The sequence below is a fragment of the Podarcis vaucheri genome (assembly GCF_965113315.1).
Source record: "Podarcis vaucheri genome assembly, chromosome: W".
Taxonomy (NCBI): domain Eukaryota; kingdom Metazoa; phylum Chordata; class Lepidosauria; order Squamata; family Lacertidae; genus Podarcis; species Podarcis vaucheri.
Window position 1 is genome coordinate 28,221,637 of NC_138757.1, and position 22,829 is coordinate 28,244,465.

At 50.7% G+C, this 22,829-nt stretch overlaps 1 pseudogene across 1 annotated transcript; it reads right to left on the minus strand.

The window, feature by feature from the left end:
* Positions 1-5,056: 5,056 nt before the first annotated feature.
* LOC309523379 (U6 snRNA-associated Sm-like protein LSm3) lies at positions 5,057-13,352 on the minus strand (annotated as a pseudogene). Its single transcript has 2 exons — positions 13,024-13,352; positions 5,057-5,110 (listed from the first exon to the last, which is right to left on the minus strand). The product of its transcript is annotated as a U6 snRNA-associated Sm-like protein LSm3 (transcript).
* Between the last annotated feature and the right edge of the window lie 9,477 nt (positions 13,353-22,829).

Consider the following 22,829-nt stretch of genomic DNA (forward strand, 5'->3'; position numbering starts at 1 on the left):
CCATTGGGTAGCTGGAGCGATGCGGTGAGCCTCACTACTGGCTTGGGCGGGAGGGGGTCCATGGGCGGTAAATTCCCTGGGGACTGCTTCACTGACACGTCTGGCTGGGCCCCAGTGCCTCTTCCTCCAGCCAGACATCGTCGTTTCCCTGCTGCGGTTCTCCTTGCTGCGTTGCTGCAGTCACCATTGCCGAAGCTGCAGTGTGCTTGTGGAGCCTCCGGGGACACTCTTTCGCCATATGCCCTGGATCCTCGCAGATATAACACTTCCTGTTCCCTCTAGGAGGCTTCGCTTTCACTGCTGCCGGTGCTAGGGCTCTGGCTGCTGACTGAGCCCTTGCACTCCCAACCTCCATGGGTTCCACCCCTCCCCCTGTTGGGGGCGTGGATTGCGCACGCGCTGCTTCTCTGGGAAGGAAGGAGGAGCCCCTGGCTGGTTCGCGCCCGCTGCGCCCTTCTTCCCTGCTCCACGGACGTTCTTCCAGCCGCACTCCCACCGCCAGCGCCCTCTGAACGACCTCCTGCGTGGTCCGGGGTCTCTCCCCCCTCGCAATCTCATCTTTAACCGAGCTGTGCAAGCCCTCCCAAAAAAGGTCTCTGACAGGAGCCGAATCTCTGTCCCATTCCAGGGCACTGACCAAAGCGAAAAAGCGGGCATGGTACTGTCTCACGCTGGCTCTCCCTTGCCTTAGTCCATGCACCTCCTTCCGGGCAAGATCCACGTCAATGCTGGATAAAAAACACCCATCCATCGCTTTAATAAAGGCGTCCGCATTTTGGAGCGCAGGATCCTTATCTCTCCACAAATTGCGCAGCCATGCTTTTGCGTCTCCATGCAAATGGGACATGATGAACCCCACTTTCTCTTGTTCATCTCTAAAGTCTTTGTGCAGTAGTTGCAGTGCACACATTACGTCTGCTCTAAAGTTGGGGTACTGTTGCAAATTCCCATCGAAGTGAGAGACCAGACCGCCTGTGCGTCTCCCCAACCCAATCCCCTCTGATTTGGGTGTCTGTTGCCCTTGCTTCGTAAGCACGTCCAACCTGACCTGGAGATCCCTGTAGGCGGCAGCTGCGTCCTCCTCTCTCTTCCTGGATGCCAGCGCCTCGGCATTCAGTCGTGACACTGCTTCTCTCAGTTCCGCTATTTGCTGTTCGGCCGTCATAGCGTCTGCCGTTCGTGAGCTCTCTAGTAGGCACCCGCTTTCTCTCCTCTCCGCGAGGCCGTGGATGCCCACAATTTGATGAGACGGAGCTTACTGTCAGGGTTGCTTCCAGATCCTAGCTCACAGAGGATCACGCCAGCCAGCGATCATTAAATAAAAGTCTTTATTGAGTTACAGTCTCCATTCTCAAGCTGTTGCGCGCAACTCTACGTCTTATGCTTAGATCGGCGAAGCTCCGTCTGAGTCTCCGCCCCTTGTGCACCAACTTAATATCCTAGCCCTGCTCCACCTTTTCCGCCTGACAGTTCTCCTCTGGGTCCCTCTGCCCCCCGGGGTCTCTTCCTTCCGGGATTCTTCTGACGCTGACCCCCCGGACCCTTCTGTCTCCTTGCGCCGGGCTTTAGGACCTGGCTCCCTTTCCGGGCTGCCTACTGCGCCACCTTCCTGTGCATTTGAACTTGGCGCACGCGCCCAACCTTCCACTTTCCGTCTAACCGTCTCTTCACTCCCCGATGGAGGTGTGGCCACTCCTGACTCGTGCCCTCCCTCCTGTTGTGAGCTGCCAGCACTTGATCCCTGGCGCCCTTCCTCATCCCTACTCTCTGGCGGTGACGCTGGTCCCGACTTCCAACTGCTCCCCTCTGAGTCCCCTCTGGCTCTATCTTCCTGGGGTGTCCCCCTAGTCTCCCCCCTTGCCCTGGCCACTGGTGCTCCTTTTTGTGAATCTTCTGATTCACTGGAAAGACTCGGAGATCTTGGGTCGTCGTCATCACTCATCTTTTCTTCTGCCTCCTCCCCCTCGCTCTCTGTTTCCTCCCTTTCCCTCGCCTCTGCTCCTGAACCCCTGACAGCAGGTCACAAAGAGCCACAAAAGGCAAACCTCCAAAGAGATTTGCTGATGAATTTGCTAAGACAGCAGTAGCAGCTGTTAAAAGCTCCAAGAAGGTATTTGAACCTTCAAGTTTCCAAGAAATCCAGGATTTGGATTCTAAGGAAGCTGAGCCATGGTTAAATGCAATGAAGGCTGAGCTTGATTCCTTAGAAAGGAACAAAACTTGGGAGCTAGTTCCAGTAGTTCCAGGAATGAAACTGCTTGGAAGCAAATGGGTCTTCAAAGCGAAGACTGATCAAAATGGCAAGATAGTCAGACACAAAGCCAGATTGGTAGCCAGAGGTTTTGCACAGGTACCAGGTGAAGACTATCACGAGACCTACTCACCCACTGTGAGATATGAGAGCATTAGGCTTATGCTCAAGCTAGCTGCAGAGGAGAATCTACACATTAGTCACCACGATGTGAATACAGCGTTTTTGTACGGATCTCTAGGTGAATCACTTTATATGCTTCCACCTGATGGCGTACAGGTAAAACAGGGATTTGTTTGTGCTCTGAAGAAGTCCCTTTATGGTCTCAAACAAAGTGCACGGTGTTGGCACACAAAACTTACTGAAGCATTGTTTTCTCTAGGTTTTCAGCAAGGGAAAGCTGATCCATGTGTGTTTGTCAAAGAGGAGGGGCAAAAGAAGCTGTATTGTTTGTTTTATGTTGATGATATTTTATTCTTTTGGAAAGATGTCACAATGTACAATAATGCCCTAGCTCAACTGAAAGAGCACTTTGACATGAAAGATCTTGGTGAGGTAAACAACTACCTATCTCTGGAAATAGAGAAAGATCAAAGTGGTAACATTCTAGTACACCAGTCACGGAAAATTGCTGATGTGTTAAGCAAACTGAACCTGATGGATGCTAACCCTGTAGACACACCGATGACAACAGGTTATAAGGTAGAAGACACTGAAGAAGCATTTTCTGACACTACACTGTACAGAAGTGTGCTAGGTAAGCTAAACTTCATTGCCAGATGTTCAAGACCTGACATTGCTGTTAGCTGTAATTTGCTAAGCAGACAAGTCAACAATCCTACTGTTAAGGATTGGAAAGCTCTGAAACGCATAGCACGCTATTTGAAAGGCACTATGCATTACAGACTGAGATTTAACAATCAGAAGTCTGGTGGTCTTGAAATTTTTGCAGATGCAAGTTTTGGAAGTGACACTACAGACAGGAAAAGTACGTCTGGAGTTTGCTACATGTACAATCAGGGTCTATTTGATTGGTCATGCAAGAAGCAAACAACAATTAGCTTAAGTACTTGTGAAGCTGAACTAAATGCACTGTCTTATTCACTTAAGGATTGTGAATGGTTGTTACAATTGTGCAAAGACATGAAAATTCCTGTCAAATGTCCAATCCAGGTTTACCAGGACAACAAAGCATGTTTAGCTTTGCTGAATTCGGAAGGTTGTAAGCAAAGCACGAAGCACTTGCAGTTGAAGTTGCAACATGCTAGGGAACATATTCAGAAGGGACTCGTAACGGTGTCCTATATGCCAGGTAATGAAATTCCTGCTGATGTATTGTCCAAGATTGTATCAAGGGATCAACACTGTACCTATGTACAGAAGTTGGGTTTGTACTGATGTTGTACGAACACGCTGCCCAGTGATGTTCACAGAAAGGGGGAGGATGTTGGTTTCTGCTCTCTTCACTGTGCAGCGAAGTGCTTGTCACAAGACAATGTTTACATTCCACAGTCAGAGTACTGTTGGGTTTTCCCACGGGAATGGGAAGCTGGATGTGACGTACACTGGTTTCCTGTTTTTCACTTTGTTTCTCTCGGTGTTCTTCATTCCGAGGAGAAGCACGGTTGCTTCTCTGCTCCAGCAGAGGCAAGATGCATGTTTGTAATTTCTCAACTTTGAACTGAAAATAAAGCAACTTTAAGCATGTGGCACGTACTGTTCATCATTCCGTTGTGCAAAGGACTCTGCAATATCAACACATTCTGCCCGGACGCTGAGGTCCAGCGCCGAGGGCCTTCTGGCGGTTCCCTCATTGCGAGAAGCAAAGCTACAGGGAACCAGGCAGAGGGCCTTCTTGGTAGTGGCGCCCGCCCTGTGGAACACCCTTCCAGCAGATGTCAAGGCAATAAACAACTACCTGACATTCAGGAGACATCTTAAGGCAGCCCTGTTCAGGGAAGTTTTTAACGTGTGATATTTTATTGTATTTTTGGTTTTTATGGAAGCCGCCCAGAGTGGCTGGGGAGGCCCAGCCAGATGGGCGGGGTATAAAGAATAAATTATTATTATTATTATTATTATTATTATTATTATTATTATTATTAAGGGGGAGGATGTTAGGATATTTCCGTTCCACCTTAAAAGGGGACAGGCTGTTGTGAGTCACAGCCTACGTATTTCCTGCTTACAGGAAGTTTCTGCTGTTGTTTCTCTCTCTGTGCCTGAGACATCGAAGCAGGCAGTCATGTTTTTTTCTTTGTTCTGACCAACGCTGAATAAAGTTGTAAATAATGCTCTCCTGAGTGCATCTTTCACTGTGCGAACTCTGCTGAAAGAGCGTGCACCAGCCTTGGAATGTGGCATGTTATTTCAGAGGCTCGTGTCGCTAATTGACTGATACTGCGTATCTACGGGAGATCGATGGATCGTCCGGAGGCGACGTGGAGTCATGATGGCCTCTGTCCCCCTGGCAGTATCCCAACACACATATGTGTTCCTCTTAAGGCGGAACGGAACATCAATATCCTGACACCCTCCCCCTTTCTGTGTTGCCTCTGGTACCTGTAGTTCAACACAATTGCAACCTTTGTACATAAACCTTAAGTTGTTCTCTGTTAACAACCTTAGACAACAGATGTGCAGGAATTTCATTTCCGGGCATGTAGGACACCTGAATGAGTCCTTTCTGAACACACTCTCTTGCACGATATAACTTAATAATGTGCTGCATGAAGAACTACTTCCTTTTCTCTGTCCTGAATCTTCCAGCATTCAATGACCATTTTCTTCATGGTTTCAGCCAACCTACAGTGGAGGAGCTACAAGTACAACTCCATCTCCTCGGACAAACAGCATCGGAATACAGTGGTACCTCGGGTTACATACGCTTCAGGTTACATACGCTTCAGGTTACAGACTCCGCTAACCCAGAAATAGTACCTCGGGTTAAGAACTTTGCTTCAGGATGAGAACAGAATCGTGATGTGGCGGCGCGGCGACAGAAGGAGGCCCCATTAACTGTTCGGTAGATTTATTACTTTATTGTTCGGTGCCCAGCCACGCTTCCCCTGCGAGCCTCTGCAGCTTCTGTTTACGCAGTGTGGCTTTCGAGCGGTCGTAAAGCAATTAGCAGAATTACACAGCGTCTGTGTTGAAAGGGCAGTAAATAAGTCCAGACGTTTCTTCTATCCTAATATCTCTTTATTGGAAACAAAAGTAGTGTATTTACAAACTCCAACTTCCATCTGATTCAAGTTGCATCTTCTCCCTCTGCTTGCAGCTACGCAACAAACTGCTTTCGGTTCCCACTCAGCTCACAGCATTCCAAGCTGCTTTCGTCACGTCCTGGCGTACTTCCCTTGTACGCGCCTCCTCTCAGGCTTGAGGCACAGAAGGTTAACCCTTCACTACACCCAACACCCCCTCTTGCCTCGCGCCTGAGGGGAGAATCGACCCTTGGTCATCCCAAACCCAGACCTTCGCAAAACTCCCCATGTCTTTGGAAGGAGAGTGGCTTTGTGAACCCATCAGCTAGGTTCTTGGCAGAGGGACAATACTCCAGCGCAACTAATCCCTCCTGAACACTCTGGCACACATTCCGAAAGCGAATGTCTAGGTGTTTAGTTCTAGCCTTGAAGTGACCTGACTCTGCCAAACGCAGGCATGGTTGATTGTCCTCGAAAACACGTATCGGTTGACAATCCACTTCGCAGAGTTCCTGCACTAAGCAAGCATAGAACTCTACTTCTCTGCACACCTCTGAAAGAGCACTGAACTCAGCCTCAGTGGATGAGAGCGCTATAAGACTTTGCTTCTTGGACCTTCATCCAACTACTGAGTTCCCAAACTTCACCACTAGTCCAGACACAGACTTGCGATCCTCAAGATTAGCCCAATCTGAGTCCACAAAACAAGTCAGTTTGACTTCTCCTTGTGCTGGCAACCTAAGACAAAAATCTTTGGTTTCCTGCAAATACCTCAGAACTCTCTTGATGCCATTCCAGGCTTGCACACTAGGGTTTGAAGCTTCCCTGCTGAGCAGATTGACAGCAAACGCTATATCAGGTCTGCTCCACTGGGACAAGTACAACAAACTCCCTAGGGCTGACTGAAACACTTCAGTATTTTCGAACGCAGCGCGTTCTACTTGCTGACTGTCCTTCACAAAACTAGTCTCCATAGGACTTCTCACTCCTGCACAATCACTCATCCTGAACTTCTGAAGCAGTTGCTCAATTTTGCCTCTCTGGCTGAGCAAGAAGCTTCCATCCTGTGCACGCTCAACACTTACACCTAGGTAGGTTTTGACAGCACCAAGCTGCTTAAGCTTGAACCGTTTACCTAGCTCTTTGGCAAACTTCTCTGCCTGTTCATCTGTCTCTGAGAAAAACAGCACGTCATCAACCCAAATCAGCAAATACTCTTGTGTTGCTCCTGAACCTCTCAAATAAAAGCAACTATCAGCAACACTCCTTCTGAAACCTAGCTCTTCTAAGGCTTCATTCAGGCACATGTTCCAGTTTCTGGCAGATTGACGTAATCCATAGATGGATTTGTGCAATCTCCACACAACATCCTGCCTTAAGTTCTCAAACCCCGGAGGAGGAATCATGTACAGCTCCTCCTGGAGATCTGAGTTAAGGTAGGCAACATCCACATCAAAGTGGTTTACTTTCCAGCCTCTCTGTGCTGCACAAGCTAAAAGCGCTCTCAGCGTCTCCGCTCGTGACGTTGGCGAATACACCTCCGTGAAGTGTATTCCCTTCCTCTGAGTAAATCCTCGAGCAACTAACCTAGCTTTATACTGTGGCTCTCCAGTGTTAGTGGGTTTCAAGCGGTAAACCCACCTGCAACTCACAGCCTGCTTGCCCAGTGGCAACTCTGTGAGTGAGAACACACCTAGATCTTTCATGGACTTCATCTCTTTGTCCATTGCCCTGTGCCACTTGCCTGCTTCTTCCTCAGGTAAACTCTGAATATCCTCGAAGGATTCAGGTTCACATCTTGCAGAACCTACCCAGACGCTTGAAGCGTCGTACCGATCAGGAGGCCTCCTTGTCCTCGCTGATCTCCTCAGTGTGAATCTTGGTGACCCTTCTGCTTCACTGGGTCCAGCTAAATCATCCTCAATTTGAGTGTCTTCCCCCTCTGACCTGCTGCGCCTCTTGGGCCTTACAGCTGGTCCAGCAGGTGAGGAAGGCTCACTCTTTGGCTCAAACTTGATACTTGCCTGAGGAGGTGTTCTAGGTTCCCCCCTCTGAGGGAGCCTGAGCTGTCCCTGCCTTGGACTCTGTCCCTGTGGTGGATCCTGTTGCTCTGGACCGTGGTCCCCAGCAACAAGTTCCTCTTCCTCCTCAACATCTGAGTCATAGAACTGCTGTGAAATCACGTCTGGATTAGCGTGCAGACGTTTCCAACTGGCTTGCTGACAGAATTCAGCGCTATTGCTGATAACCAACCTAGACTGGTTTCCACTTGGGTACGCAAACCGCCAGGCCTTTGAGCCAGGCTCATACCCTACAAAGATCATTCTTTTAGATCTTGGCTCACCTTTCTTGCGTAGAGCCCTTGGAATAAGCACCCAAGCCTCACAACCAAACACACGGAGGTAGTGTACCTTGGGCTTCTTTCCATGCAGTAAGAAATACGGCGTATTTCCTACACTAGAGTTGTACACTCTATTCTGCGTATGAACTACGTAGCGCCAGGCCTCAGACCAATATTTCTGGGGTAGCCCTGCGTCCCACAGGATCACAGATACAGCTTCCTCCACTGTCCTGTTCCTTCTCTCTGCGACCCCATTCTGTTGCGGAGAGTAAGGAGCGGTCAGTCTGTGGCTAATCCCCTTCTCCCTAAAGAAATCCTGCAAAGCAGAACCAGTGAATTCAGAACCTCTGTAACTTTGAAAACCACGAACTTTGGTGGAAAAGGTTACCTCAACTGCGGTGATCCAATCCCTGATCATATTAGCCGCCTCCCCTTTCGTTTTCAGAGAGAAGGGCCAAGCAGACCTCAAAAAATCATCAATCAAAAGCAGAGAATACTTTGATCCTCCCAGTGACTCAACTGACATGGGGCCACACAGATCTGCATGAATTAATTCAAAGGGTTGTGTGGTCTGTGTCTCTCTGACTTTGGATATGAGCATGTCACAATTTTCGCCTGTTTACATGCATTGCAATCTAAAAAATTATCACAAACATTAAATTTGCACCCTTGTGTCAGTTCTGGTGCTTTCTGAAGATATCTCCAATTCAAATGGGCGAGGCGTCTGTGCCAAATATGTGAACAACCATGGTGAGGCGCCACATTCACACATTGGCCCTTCGCTTCTTCGGTGTCATCCTCTCTTGTGGAAAAAGGCACATTTACAGCAAACTAATTATCTTTAGACTGCACTGTGTACACGTGTTTCCCATCCTTGGAAAATTCACATTTGTCACCTGCAAAAGAGACATGATAACCATCAGCTAGTAGGTCATGCACACTTAATAAACAGTTAGTTAGTTAGAGAGATAGGTTTCAGAAGCAGACAGGATTAACACTGGTTAAGAAAGTGAAATATTTAGGGGTTAACATGACTGCTAAGAACGTGAATTTATTTAAGGATAACTATGAAAAATGTTGGACTGAAGTGAAAAAGGACTTAGAAATATGGTCAAACTTGAAGTTACCACTGTTAGGCCGAATTGCTGTGATAAAAATGAACGTATTGCCAAGGATGTTGTTTCTGTTTCAAACATTGCAAATTCTGGACAAAATGGACTGTTTCAAGAAGTGGCAGAGAGACATCTCTAGATTTGTCTGGCAGGGCAAGAAGCCTTGAATAAAATTTAAGATATTAACTGATGCTAAAGAAAGAGGTGGATTTGCCCTGCCAGACCTTAAACTTTATTATGAATCAGCCACCTTTTGTTGGCTGAGAGAATGGCTGCTTCTTGAAAACACTGATGTGTTGGATTTGGAAGGTTTTAACAATGTATTTGGTTGGCATTCATATCTGTGGTATGAAAAGGTCAAAGCACACAAAGCGTTTAAAAACCATATTGTCGGAAAAGCACTGTTTAATGTCTGGATAAGATATAAGGACTTGCTAGAAAATAAAACCCCAAGATGGCTGTCACCAATGGAAGCAAAGGCTCAGAAAAAACTCAATATGGAGGCCAAATGGCCGAAGTATTGGGAAATTCTGGAACAAGAGGGAGACAGATTAAAACTGCAGAGTTTTGAAAAATTAAAAAACAGAGTGCGAGACTGGCTCCATTATTATCAAATAATGGAGGCATATAATTTGGACATAAAACTAGGCTTCCAGGTGGAAAAATCAAAATTGGAAACAGAATTGTTAGACCCCAAAGTTAAGAATCTGTCAAGAATGTATAACTTGCTGTTGAAATGGAATACTCAGGAAGAAACGGTGAAATCTGCTATGATTAAATGGGCACAAGATGTTGGACATAACATTATGATGGCTGACTGGGAACAGTTATGGACCACAGGTATGAAGTTTACGGCATGTAATGCCTTAAAAGAGAATGTAATGAAAATGATCTATAGGTGGTACATAACACCAGTCAAGCTTGCAAAAATCTACCATTTGCCCAAAAATAAATGCTGGAAATGTAATGAGACTGAAGGTACATTATTTCACCTTTGGTGGACATGCCCAAGGATTAAGAATTTCTGGGAGATGATTTATAATGAAATGAAAAAGGTATTTAAATATACCTTCCTGAAGAAACCAGAGGCCTTTCTCCTGGGCATGGTCGGCCAATTGGTGCCAAAGAAGGATAGAACTTTCTTTATGTATGCTACAACAGCAGCAAGAATACTTATTGCAAAGCATTGGAAGACACAAGATCTACCCACCCGGGAAGAATGGCAGATGAAGCTGATGGACTACATGGAATTGGTGGAAATGACTGGCAGAATCCGAGACCAGGGAGAAGAGTCGGTGGAAGAAGATTGGAAAAAATTTAAAGTATATTTACAGAAATATTGCAAAATTAATGAATGTTAGAAGGATGCTGGAATGAAGCTATATGGCTTTAGCAGAAATGTTATAAAGAATTAAGTAAAAATAGATTGTTAATGGGCCAAAGTGGAAAATTTAAGGTTAGATTGTGTTAAGATAAATTATAGAACAAAAACTGAGAAAGATGGAAAGGATTTGCTGAAATAGCTAATTGAACTAGAATACAAAAAAGGGAGGTGTGAGGAGGTCGATGAAACAAGTAAATGAAAGATAAAGATACGGAAATATTGGATGTGTTTTTAAATGTTTTTGTTTTTCTTGTTGTTTTGCTTTTTCTTTTTTTCTTTTTCTTTCTGATGTATTGTAAGGTATTGTTTTGTTTTCTTTAACTTTTCATTGTTTCTTTCTTCTTTTTTCTGTAATCTTCAAACCTCTAATAAATATTATTTTTTAAAAAATAAAAATAAACAGTTAGTTAAACTGCATAAGCTTTGACTTCATGCTTAAGAAAAGGACAGAAGAAAAAGCCTGTCTCTGTTAGTCTTTTTCTGCTTCCATCCGCGATCGTCACAAATCTTTCAGTTTTTACTGTCCTGCAATTTCTTAAAAGACTGCTAGATGGCACTAGCGTATTTGTGGCACCAGAGTCGATTATTACAGTGAGAAAGTCTTGTTGTTGACATTCCTGGGTCGCCATGGCAACAATTTCCTCACTACCCCCCTCCTTGGGGCTTCTGCAGATGTTCTCTCTGGTTGTCACAGCAACAGACTCCCCCCAGCAGGAAGACTTGCCCATGACCTTCACAGCTTCCGTAGATGCAACTCTCTCAGTTGCCTTGGAGACCGGACTTCTCTTATCTGTCTTTGCTCCGGACTTATCTGTCTTTGCTGCAGGTGGCCGGCCTTGGAGCCTCTAGCTCTTTTCAGCTTCCCAGGCTCCGACTCACGACGTAAACAAGTCTTGGCAGCTTTTGGAGAAAGAGGCGTCTCTGAGCTTTCACTGCTCACTGCCCCCCCACTACTCACGGGGCTCCCAGGACGTTTTCCTGCACCCCCTCTGGTGGGTAAAGGGCTCCCAACACTTGGCCTCTCTCCAGGCTCCTCACACAGACACGTTGCAGCATCCAAACAGCTCCCAGGCTCAGCAAAAGCACCAGCAGCATTGCCAGCAACAGCAACAGTCCCTTTGCCCCCCTGTGGGGGCTCCCAGCTCCTCCCAGCTGTGTATCGGCTCTCAACTGGAACGTGTCCAGAGGAGGGCAACCAAAATGGTCAAAGGCCTGGAAACGATGCCTTATGAGGAACGGCTAAGGGAGCTGGGCATGTTTAGCCTGGAGAAGAGGAGGTTAAGGGGTGATATGATAGCCATGTTCAAATATATAAAAGGATGTCCCATAGAGGAGGGAGAAAGGTTGTTTTCTGCTGCTCCAGAGAAGCGGACACGGAGCAATGGATCCAAACTACAAGAAAGAAGATTCCACCTAAACATTAGGAAGAACTTCCTGACAGTAAGAGCTGTTCGACAGTGGAATTTGCTGCCAAGGAGTGTGGTGGAGTCTCCTTCTTTGGAGGTCTTTAAGCAGAGGCTTGACAACCATATGTCAGGAGTGCTCTGATGGTGTTTCCTGCTTGGCAGGGGGTTGGACTCGATGGCCCTTGTGGTCTCTTCCAACTCTATGATTCTATGATTCTATGATTCTATGATTCTAAGAATGTGGCCGGCGCCATCTTGCCTCTCCTTTTCGGCTGCAGCCACTTCTTGGCCCTTGCTTCCCACCCCAGCTCCACAAGCCTCTCGGAGTGCTAGCCAAGCGGCCTCTGGCCTTCTTGCATCCAGGACAACTGGCACTAGATGAGCATCCACATTTTCTGCCAAAAAAGCAAGCACACACTTCTCAACTTCACTTTGCTCTGCAGCCCTCTTAGCCTCTGCTTTCCCAGCTGCATTCTGTGGAGGCTGTCCTATGTCCCAAAGCTGCTCTCCCACCAGCAAAAGTTCCACTTGAAAGCTCCACTGCAGCCAATTTTGGCTAGTCAGTTTCTGATACGGTAGTTTAAACTCAAAGCCATGTCCTTGGGGCTGAGCCATTCTGAGCCCTTCTGTTGGCCTTTTGCAAGAGCAGCCGATAATACTCACTCCGCAGCCAAACCGGGCACTCCGTACGACGTGGCTCCCAGCTCCCACTCCGTCAGCCTCCTCCGATCTGCCCTCTGCTCTCTTTGAAGCCTTGGCAGTCGATCAAGCCGATGTTCAGCCTTTTAAAGTCTTCCAAGCACTTTCTCACATGCTTCACGTTGACCCATAACCTTGTTCGGTAGATTTATTGCTTTATTGTTCGGTGCCCAGCCACGCTTCCCCTGCGAGCCTCTGCAGCTTCTGTTTACGCAGTGTGGCTTTCGAGCGGTCGTAAAGCAATTAGCAGAATTACACAGCGTCTGTGTTGAAAGGGCAGTAAATAAGTCCAGACGTTTCTTCTATCCTAATATCTCTTTATTGGAAACAAAAGTAGTGTATTTACAAACTCCAACTTCCATCTGATTCAAGCTGCATCTTCTCCCTCTGCTTGCAGCTACGCAACAAACTGCTTTCGGTTCCCACTCAGCTCACAGCATTCCAAGCTGCTTTCCTCACGTCCTGGCGTACTTCCCTTGTACGCACCTCCTCTCAGGCTTGAGGCACAGAAGGTTAACCCTTCACTACACCCAACATTAGCTAAAGTGGTGCTTCAGGTTAAGAACAGTTTCAGGTTAAGAGCGGACCTCCGGAACAAATTAAGTACTTAACCCGAGGTGCCACTGTATTCCTTTTGGTAGATTTATAAATCTCTTCATAGGTTTCTTCATCCATTTCTATTGTTGTCACACTCTCCTCAACATCACCCAAAATCTTATTTAAGTGCTGGTAGCAAGCAAATAATCTGCCTCAAAGTTTTCGGTCATTTCTCATTTTTACATCAATTCATTCATCAAGACTAAGCTTGATGAGATCCAAGGGCTCTTCTACAGTATTTGTGGTTTGTTGCTGCTCCACCTCATCCGCCATTTTTTCAAAGCCCCTCCAATGCTCTTTTGGAGGTGAGGGCAGAATTCTGTGGTTCTAGGCTGAGTGTTGGAAGTGAGAGGGAGGGAGGAGAGATTTTGGCGGCACCCCCAGAGGGCCTGCTGTGTCTTCCCAGTTAGCCTTGAAAAGGCCCTGTCTCATCTCCCCCTTGTGAGCGTGGCAAGAATAGGAGGAACAGGTGGCCGCTGACCATTGAGCTAAAGCCCCCTCCCACTGCTGTTGCTTGGCCCCTGCCCTCCCCCAGTGGCCCCCCTCCACGCCCCACAGATGAAATCAGGCCCAAGGAAGGAAGTTTGCATTGGCAGCTTTTGCCGAGTTTTCAAGAGCAGTGTGCATAGAGCAGGCACATTTTCAGGCAGGTGGGTGACAGCTTAAGAGGGATGTGCTTATCACTGCACCTTCACACCCGTCTCTCTCATCCTCCTACCCCTTGTTCTCTGGCTGAGCTGCTTGAGGCACCTTGGATCATGGTTCCCATGTCAGCTGAGCCCTATTTTCACCTGGGAAGGCCAAACAGATTAAGCCCCAATCCCTCCAGCTGGTGTTTAGAGAGGAACACAACAGAGTGGCTTTGAAGTGAAGGTTTGTTTAGGGAACATCAGAAAGTAAGAAGAAGATCGCTTGTCAGATATGGTTTATTTATCTTGCATAGCCTTTACCAGCCTGATGCTCATCTGCAAAGCATAAGGCTGGCAAGGTCAGACCCTGTTCATCCAGGCAGATGGCCAGATGAAGCTTATGAAGGTAGGAAGAGCCATTAGCTGGATCAGGCCAATGTGCTATCTAGTCCTGTTCTCACAGTGGCTGACTAGATGCTTGTGGGAAACCAGCAAGCAGGATCCTTGCACAAGAGCAGATCTCCCCTCCTGTGGTTTCCTGCATCTGGTATTCAGAAGCCTCGCTGCCTCTGACCATGGAGGCAGAGCGCAGTAATTGTGGCTCGTCTCCTCCTCCTCCATGGATTTGTCCAAACCTCCATCAAGGCTCTCCAAATTGGTGACCATCATTGCCTGCTGTGGGAGGGAGTTCCATAGTTTAATGTTGCGCTGCTTGAAGAAGTACTTCCTTTTCTCTGTCCTGAATCTTCCAACATTCAGCCTCATTGGATGCCCACGAGTTCTGGTGTCATCATGCGAGAGGGAGGGGGAAAACTCTGCTTTCTCCACACCACATGCAATTGTTTATGCTTCCGTCAGGTCGCCTCCAGTCCCCTTTTCTCTACACTAAAAAGCCCCGACCGCTGCAGGCTCTCCTCACAGAGGAGCCTCTCCATCAACCTCAGCCGTTTTGCAGATATCAGCCGATGGCTTGTGCGAGCTTTGCAAGCGACACCTTCCATGTTTGCGGCCTGTGTGCCCAGGAGGAAGTCCCTCCATTCAAGAGAGGTTACCCCATTCAATGCATCCCCCCCTTATTTCCCCTCCCCCCTGCTGCAGATGTGAAATTCGTGGAGAATTCAAGTGTGGTGAAGGAAGCCCAGGAAAAGGCCAACGCAGCCCTGATGGAGTACACCCTCTGCAACTACCCACACGCCACAGACAGGTTCCGCCAGCTTCTGATGCAGCTGGCCGACGTCCGGTCCCTAAGCATGCAAGTGGAGGAGTACCTGTACCACAAGCACCTGAGCGGGGACGTGCCCTGCAACAGCCTCCTGATTCAAATGCTCCACGCCAAGCGGACTTGAGAGCGCAAAGCAAGGCTCTCTGTCCCCCCTTCGTCTGGGGAAGAGACTCATGGCAGCAGAGGTGCAAGGGTGGTGGCAGATAGGTCAGGCCCCGGGATTGGGGGGGGTGTAGGGTGACAGGGAAGGGTGAATGTCTTGTCATCCCCTCCCCACAGGCAACCTCTCCCAGTTCTGACTTTCATACATGCCATTGAGAAGCTCCAGGTCACCTGGTTTCCCCACCAGGCAGCTGCGGGTGCAAACCCCAACCCTTGCCTGCATTTTGGTGTGATTCCTCCTGAGTTCCAGGCTCTCGCTCTCTAAAAGCCATGGGGCTAAGCTGTGTGGGGACTGCCCTTGGAGGCTGTTTAGGGGATGCTTTGGGTGGGGGTTGGCTTTCCTAACTGGGCGGGAGAGGAGTCTTCTCCCAGGGTGTGTGAGAGAGGAGGCATCTGCCCAAGCTCCCCACCTGCTCTCCAGGCATGGTCCTCTAGCTAGATGGCTGGGAAAAGATGGAGAGAAAAAGGCCCAGTACAGCTACCAATTGGAAGGCCCCCGCACCCCGTCTGTCCCTCTGCAGGTAGTGGCCAGGTTGGCCACAAGGATGATTTCTGTGGCCCATGGGCCACCATGAGAGCGAGTTTGTTGTGCCTCAGATACACTGAAACCACTCTCCCCCTTGGGGCTTCATTTTGGGAGACCTTTCTCCGAGGCCTTGCAGCTATGAGTTGAGCAAGTCCGGTGCTCCTTTTATAGTTTGCGTTGGTTATCTGTTAGTTGCATTCTCATATATATTTCCCTGTGGGTTTTGATTGCACTTTGCAGCATTTTCTGCTCCACATATAATGTTTGGACTACATTTGTGTGTCTCTTCTGGTTTGAAAGAGTTGGAGAAGACAGTTTGCAAGTGCCAGGCTCTGCCTGTACGTGTTTTTTTCCTTCTGAAATAAAAAGTGCTCTTAAGTGTCTCCCTTCTCAACATTTTACTCAGAAGGTCCTTCTGAGCATTGGTTAGTGGTGAACTATCTTACCAAATAAGACATTCCAATAAAGTTTTCAATTCAGTTATAGCTCTTTGTGTGCGTGTTTTCTTTTCCTCCTCTCCTCAAAAAAGTCTGCATCTTTGGTTGGGTACCGTTCAGGGCGGTATGCAGAAAGGCACTCTGCACCTGATCAGAGACTCTGCTCAATTTATCACTACATTACAGGTTCAGGGCTGAGTCCTGCCATGAGAGCATGATATGGGTGGTCAACACCTTGGGTGCAAGAAGTTTCCAGCAGCAGGGCCACATCCCTGTCTCTGCACATTTCTCTCCCTCTCTGAAGGACATCTGTCAGGGCTGCCTCAGGTCTCAGCTCACAAAAGACCAACGCCAGGCTCTTCTTATATACAAGGATGTTTATTGCAGTTCATTATCGGTTCCACAACTGAGGCGCGCAGCCCCGCGTCTCTTAGGCTAGACGTTTGAAGTCCCCTCTGAATCAGTCCCGCCCCTACACCAGCTTAAGAGGCTTGTGCTAGTCCACCTCTTCCTGTCTTTCCTTTTCCGCAGGGTCTTTCTGCCCCCCTGGGTTCCTTCCCTCCTGCTCTCTCCTGAAGCGGATTCCTCAGATGCCTGTTCCCCCCTCCTTCGTGCTTTGGGGCCAGGCTCCTCCTCCGGGCTCTCTCCATTTCCGCGCGCCTCCACATTTGAACTTGGCGCGCGTTCGCTACCCCTGACCTTCCTCTTGACACTTACACTACTCCCTGTACTACTCTCCGCCTCTTCCGGCAGGACGTCCTGCCCCGATCTCCTTCCCCTGTCTCCACCCTGCTCCGCTCCGTGTGTCACACTGGGAACTCCACTCTCTTCACTTCGTTCCTGCTGGGAAGCCGGCCCCGATCTCCCACTCCTACTCGGGGTTTCCCTGCTGCTTCCCTGCTCCTGGCAGGTCCCCCCTGTGACCCCCCTTGGCCTGACTAGGGGCGCCCCCTTCTGGGAATCCTCCGATTCACTTGAGAGACTCATGGAAGACCTCAAGTCATTGTCATCCTCTTCCTCACTGTCCTGGGATTCTTCCCCATCGCTCTCTGTCTCCCCCCTCACCTGTGCCTCTGTCTCTGAACCCCTGACATCCATCCCCCCCTCGAAGCCCCCCCTTCCCCCCTCCCGCTGCTCGGGCGCAGGTTCCGGGGGCTCCGTCATTGCGGAGGTCGCTGCCGGACACAGGTCGTCGACGTCGATCTCCTCTGCTTCCAGTTCATTGTTTGTGTGCTCGAACCCATGGTCCTCTCCCAACATGTTCACGTCCTCCCCTCCCCCTGTTGCCTGGGTGGGGTCTGCTTGCCAAGGACCCATCCGCCACCTCGTGCGCCAGTCCTCTTCTGGTTGGTCGTCCCACCAGTAAGAAGGGTCGGTGTCCACCCCCGAACACGATGCCCTTGGAGGGCTCGACTCTGGCGTCGTTTCCTCTGCGGAGGAGAACCCTCGGAAGGTGCTGGCGGAAAGTGTGGGCGTAAAAAGCCAATCGTCGAAAAACTGTGCTGGCATGGGCCTGTGTGGGAAAAGGGCATGGAACTCGTCCTTGAGGAGGGGTTCGTCCAAAGCGTAGTCCGGCACCCAACTGTTGGCGCTGGCCGGGGCGCCCTCCCTGGCGAGAAAATATTCTACTCCCTCTTCCCCCCATCTCGAGTCCAGAATCTCTGTGACCTCGTTGATTGGTTCGTCCCTAGGTGACCTCCCCCTCTTGGGCGACTCTCTGCTCGGTTCTGGTGCCGTACCTGACTCCTGAAATCTGTGTGGGGCCCTGTAAGGGGTGAGCACCGACCTATGAAAGACCGGGTGCATTCTGGAACCTTCGGGGAGGGCCAGTCGAAACGCTACGGGATTGATCCTGGCCTCAACTTGGTACGGCCCTAGTTGCCTGTGTCCTAGCTTCTTTTTAGCTAACGACTTGGCCGGCATTGCTTGGGCCGCTAACCATACCCAGTCTCCCACCTTGATGTCTTCCCCCTCCCTCCTGTGTTTGTCTGCCTGCACCTTATAGGCCTCTTTGGCTAGCTCCAAATGTCTCGTAGCTCGTCGTGGACCTCTTGCAATTCTGCTGCGAAATGGTCGGCTTCCTGTGGCGCCCCCTCCCCCGTCGTTACGAGCCCCGGGAAGGTTCTGGGATGCCGTCCATTGTTAGCGAAGAACGGCGTCACCCCCGTCGACGCGTGCTTCGTGTTGTTGTAGGCAAACTCAGCCATCGGCAGGTAATCCACCCAAGCCGCGGGTCGCTGATTGGCGTAACATCTCAGGTACTGCTGCATGATCGCGTTGACCCTCTCCGCTTGGCTGTTGGTCTGCGGATGTCTCGCCGACGACAGGTTGATTTTGACGTGCAGAATCCCTAGGAGCTTCTGCCAGAAGCTGGACACAAACTGGCGCCCCCTGTCGGACAGAATGGACCGTGGCAAGCCATGCACCTTGAACACGTGGTCGATGAACAGTTTGGCGGTCTGCTCCGCTGTCGCCACCTTCGCGCAAGGAATGAAATGCGCCATCTTGGTGAACAGGTCTACAACCACAAGCACCGCCGTCTTGCCTCGCAAACTGGGCAGATCAGTGACAAAGTCCAGCGCCACCCTCTCCCACGGTTGCAGTGGCGTCTCCAGCGGTTCCAGCAGTCCCGCTGGCTTCTGGTGCACTGGCTTGGACCTTTGGCATGTGTCACACCTGGCGACGTACTCCGCGACCTCCCCTCGCATCTGGGGCCACCAAAAGTCTCTGGCCACTAATTCCGTCATCTTTTCCTTGCCGAAGTGGCCAGCGCTGGGTGCGTCGTGCAACTGCTGCAGAACCTTCGCGCGGAGATCGTCTCCCGGAACGTAGAGAGCACCTTTACGGGTCAGCAGGCCGTCGCGTATCTGGAACTCGTCGTCCTTCGCCGTGCCTCTCCGCACCTCTTCCATTTTGGACTGTGCGAATGGATCCGCCTGCAACGCGCGCCGCACCGCCTCCAGGTCCACGGCGGCTGAAGCGCACGCCCACGCCTGTGGTGCAAAAATGTGCTTGGCTGCCGCCGGTGCCGCTTCCTCGAGATACTGCGGTTTCCTGGAGAGCGCATCTGCTATGACATTGTTGTCGCCTGGGATGTACTCTATCCTGAAATCGAAATCCGCAAAGAACTCCGCCCAGCGTATGTGCCTCTGGCTCTGTAGCTTCGCCGTGCGCCAGTACTCTAGGTTCTTGTGGTCCGTGCAGACCTGCACGGTGTGCTTGGCTCCAATGAGAAAGTGCCTCCATGCCTTGAAAGCTGCGTGGATGGCCAGCAACTCCCTGTCCCAGATGGTGTAGTTCTGTTCCGACTTGCTGAGCTTCCGGGAGTAGAAAGCACAGGGCCTCCAGTACCCCTGCGGGTCTTCCTGCAAGAGGACGGCCCCCACCGCTCTGTCAGATGCGTCAGTTTCCACCCTCATGGGCCTGCCGGGATTCACGTGTAACAGCTGTTCTTCGGACGCAAAGAGACTCTTAAGTCTCCTGAAGGACTGCTCCGCCTGGTCCGTCCAGGTGAACTTCTTCTTCTTGGAGCTGAGAGTGTCCGTGATAGCTGCCGTCTCCCTGGCGAAACCCCTGATGAACTTGCGGTAAAAGTTGGCGAAACCGACGAACCTCTGGACCTCCTTCCGCGTTCGCGGGCTCTTCCAGTCCAACACCGCGCGGACCTTGGCGCTGTCCATGGCTAGTCCCCTGTCGGACAGCCTATAGCCCAGAAAATCCACCTCCGTCACGTCGAATTGGCACTTCTCCAGTTTGGCGTAGAGCCTGTGTTCCCGTAGCCTCTGCAGGACTTCCTTAACGTCGCTCTCATGAGCCTCCGGTGATTCCGAGAAGATAAGAATGTCGTCGAGGAAACATACGCACTTCTTGTAGAGGAGTCCCGCTAGCACGTGATGCATAAAAGCTTGGAAAAAGTGGGAGCCATTTTGGAGACCAAATGGCATAACTCTGTATTCGTAGGTGCCCAACGGTGTGAACATGGCCGTCTTCCACTCATCACCCTCTCGCACGCGTATGAGATTGTATGCGCCGCGGAGATCCAACTTGGTGAAGATCTTCCCTTTCCGCACCGTCCCGAGCAGGTCGTCAATCTTGGGCATGGGGAAGGCTGCAGGCTTTGTTTTCGAGTTTATGAAGCGATAGTCTACGATCAGCCTTTTTTGGGGCGTGTCCTTCTTCTTCACGAAAAACACAGGACTGCCCCCTACAGCCTTCGATTCTCGGATGAATCCCCGCTGCAGGTTGTGAGCTATGAACTCCTTGAGCTCCTGCAGCTCGTCCTCGGACATGGAATACAGCTTCGCAGTCGGTAGCGTTGTCCCTGGCAAGAGGTCAATTGCGCAGTCGTAGGGCCGGTGGGGTGGCAACTGGTCAGCCTCCTTCTCGCAGAAGACCTCCAAAAACCCCTTGTACTTGAGGGGTACAGCTTGCGCCATGCTGAGTCTCAGCTGCTGCCCTTCCTCCGGGCCCTCCTCCTCTTGAGCGGTCTGGATGCAATGCTGCGCGCAGTATGACGAGCCGAAGGTGAGCTGCCGCTGGTACCACGCCATGGTTGGGCTGTGCCTATCCAGCCAACTCATGCCTAACACTATAGGCGTGTCTGACAGGCGGGTGACGTTGAAACTGATGATTTCTCGGTGATTGCCAATCTGCATCACCATGGGTGGCGTCTGTTGCACCACCTGCCCACCCAGCAACTTCCTGCCATCCACCGTGACGACGTTCAAAGGCAGCGTGGCTGGTAGGAGCTCTATGCGATGCTGCTTAACGAAGTGCACCCCCACGAAGTCTGCGTTGCTCCCACTGTCAATTGTAATGGGGACTTATAGGGTGCGTCCATTAGGTAGTTGGAGAGTTGCAGTGAGCTGCACCACTGGCTTAGGTGGCAGGGGGTCTGTAGGCTGCAAAAGCGCTGGGGACTGCCCTACTGACTTGCCTGGCTGTGCCCCAGCATTTCTGCTTCCAGCCAGGCATTGCCGTTTCCCTGAAATTGCTCTTCATGTTGTGCTGCTGCAGTTACTGTTGCTAAGGCTGCAGTGTGCTGCCGGAGCCTCTGGGGACACTCTTTGGCCATGTGCGTCCCACTGTCACAGATGTAACACTTCCTGTTCCCTCTAGGAGGCTTTGTCTTGACTGCTCCGGACGCTGGGGCTCCAGCCGCTGACTGAGCCTTTGCACTCCCCAGTTCCATCGGTTCCTCCCCTGCCTGCAGCTGAGGTGAGGGACGCGTACGTCCTGGATCTCTGGGAAAGAAAGGAGGCACTCTAGACGGTGCGTGAAGCTGGCTACCCCCCTCATCGCGCCAAGGGCGTTCTTCATGGCGTACTCCAATGGCAAGCGCCCGCTGCACCACGTCTGCCAGGGTTTTAGGTCTGTCCCCCCTTGCCAGTTCGTCTTTCACAGGGCCAGAGAGCCCCTCCCAAAACAAGTCCCTGACTGCCAGAGAATCTTTCTCCCATCGCAGCACATTCAGCAAGGCGAAAAAGCGAGCATGGTACTGACGTACTGAAGCCTTGCCTTGCCTTAAACCATGCATCTGCTGGCGTGCCACATCCAAATCCACGCTAGACTGAAAGCAAGCGTCCATGCATTTGATAAATTCATCAGAGTTCCTTCGAGCAGGGCAATCCTCGCGCCACAGATTGCGCAGCCAAGCCCTCGCTTCCCCATGCAAGTGGGACACAATGAAACCCACCTTCTCCTCATCATCTTTAAAGTCGTCGCGAAGCAAATGCAACGCATATTCTACGTCTGCTTTAAAACTGGGGTACTGCTTCAGGTTCCCATCGAAGTGGGCTACCAAGTTGCCTCCTCTTCTGCCCAGTGCTACTCCAGCAGCTTTGGCCCCCGGGAACCCCACCTGGCATGCATGATCCCACCTGGCTTGCAGATCTTGGCACCGCTTTTCCGCCTCTTCCCCCCTCTTCTGGGAGACCACTACCTCAGTGGTAAGCTGGGAGACTGCGTTGCGTAGCTCAGCTATCTGCTGCTCCATACTCATGGCTGCCAAACTTCGTGAGCTTTGCAAAAAAAAATTTTTGCGTATCTTGGAGAGGGGACTTACTGTCAGGGCTGCCTCAGGTCTCAGCTCACAAAAGACCAACGCCAGGCTCTTCTTATATACAAGGATGTTTATTGCAGTTCATTATCGGTTCCACAACCGAGGCGCGCAGCCCCGCGTCTCTTAGGCTAGACGTTTGAAGTCCCCTCTGAATCAGTCCCGCCCCTACACCAGCTTAAGAGGCTTCTGCTAGTCCACCTCTTCCTGTCTTTCCTTTTCCGCAGGGTCTTTCTGCCCCCCTGGGTTCCTTCCCTCCTGCTCTCTCCTGAAGCGGATTCCTCAGATGCCTGTTCCCCCCTCCTTCGTGCTTTGGGGCCAGGCTCCTCCTCCGGGCTCTCTCCATTTCCGCGCGCCTCCACATTTGAACTTGGCGCGCGTTCGCTACCCCTGACCTTCCTCTTGACACTTACACTACTCCCTGTACTACTCTCCGCCTCTTCCGGCAGGACGTCCTGCCCCGATCTCCTTCCCCTGTCTCCACCCTGCTCCGCTCCGTGTGTCACACTGGGAACTCCACTCTCTTCACTTCGTTCCTGCTGGGAAGCCGGCCCCGATCTCCCACTCCTACTCGGGGTTTCCCTGCTGCTTCCCTGCTCCTGGCAGGTCCCCCCTGTGACCCCCCTTGGCCTGACTAGGGGCGCCCCCTTCTGGGAATCCTCCGATTCACTTGAGAGACTCATGGAAGACCTCAAGTCATTGTCATCCTCTTCCTCACTGTCCTGGGATTCTTCCCCATCGCTCTCCGTCTCCCCCCTCACCTGTGCCTCTGTCTCTGAACCCCTGACAACATCTTTTT